The following is a 1,452-nucleotide window of genomic DNA, read 5'->3' on the forward strand; positions in this document are numbered from 1 at the left end:
TACATCATTATTATATTTAAGTTCTTGGCAGGCAGGCATATCCAGCTAACAGTTGGAAATAATAAGCTAAATAGGTACTACAAAATACAATGACGTAACGAATTAAATTACTATTTGTAAACATAGAAATGTTTAAAAGTATTTTTTAAAATTAATTATTAGTTTTTTTTATTGTCAGAAAGTGAGTGATTAGGTACATAAATGCTAACAATTATACTGAAGTTCGTTACAATCAGCCAGTGTTATGGCGCACAATATTCGGTAACTAACTAAGTTGAAATATGGAATAGAGACATTATGCTAGGGGGCTGTTTCACCATCCATTGATTAGTGTTAACTGACGGTCAAATGTGATGCCGTCTCCGTCTATTTGAACAAAACAAATAGAGACGGCATCACATTTAACCGTCAGTTAACACTAATCAATGAATGGTGAAACAGCCCCTAAGTCTTCGAATATGTTTTGAACAAATTATCAAAATTCGAAGTATAATGGTCATGGAACACCTTTTTCTGGAAATCGGTTAAAAATCATAATAAACCTGTTACTGTAACTAGATACACCGGCACATAGTAAACATATGCTTGTTTGCATTCGATACGATTATCGATAGCATCGATTATCGACAAACGTGATAACGGTCACAATTCGCGAAAAACGGAGCGACATTCGACGAAACTGTGCTTTTTATTTTGAAGGAAATATAGTTCGGAAAGTTGTGGTTCGAAGAGTTGTTGTGGAAGTTGTAAATATTTAAGAGCTTTCTGATATTTTATCTGATACATTTATGATACCATCTCTGTTTATTTTACTCGATGAATGAAAGAAAAACAGAAAAAAAACTATTGATTACAAAATTGCAATCAAATAGGTAGGTACACAAGTTCCCAATCTGCATTGGGCCCGCGTGGGAACTATGGCCCAGGTCCTTTCATTCTCAGATGAGTCCGGTGCCCAGCAGTGGTATATAAGCTGGTTTGATGATGATGATGATGATGATAAGGCACACATGTACACTTTAAACAGAGACTTAAGGACCTTGTGGTGAAACACCAGCAAATGACGACCAGATAGTCTAGGGGTTAGAGAACCTGACTGTGAACCTTGAGGTCTAGGGTTTGATCACCGGTCAGAGCAGATTATGTATGAAAAATGTAGAGCATATGTTTATGTATGTAGAATTTGTAGAACAGTGATATGCCAGTAAGGCACGGACTATACGATGAACAGAGCGAGGAGCATTGCGAGGACGAGTGTCTAAGGACACTCTGGTTTGACGTTGCCCCGCATTCGCATGACAACTGCTATTCAGTGCAAGTGTACTTAACCTGCGCATCGTTGCGTGAAGTTCACAAGAGATGGCGCGATTATCAAGCCGTCGCATGCGCCTAAATATTAGCAGGTTGAAATCTATGTAGATGTCGGCGGCCGATCGTAAAATCCGCCAGATC

Source organism: Choristoneura fumiferana, chromosome 6 (genome assembly GCF_025370935.1).
Source record: "Choristoneura fumiferana chromosome 6, NRCan_CFum_1, whole genome shotgun sequence".
Taxonomy (NCBI): Eukaryota; Metazoa; Arthropoda; class Insecta; order Lepidoptera; family Tortricidae; genus Choristoneura; species Choristoneura fumiferana.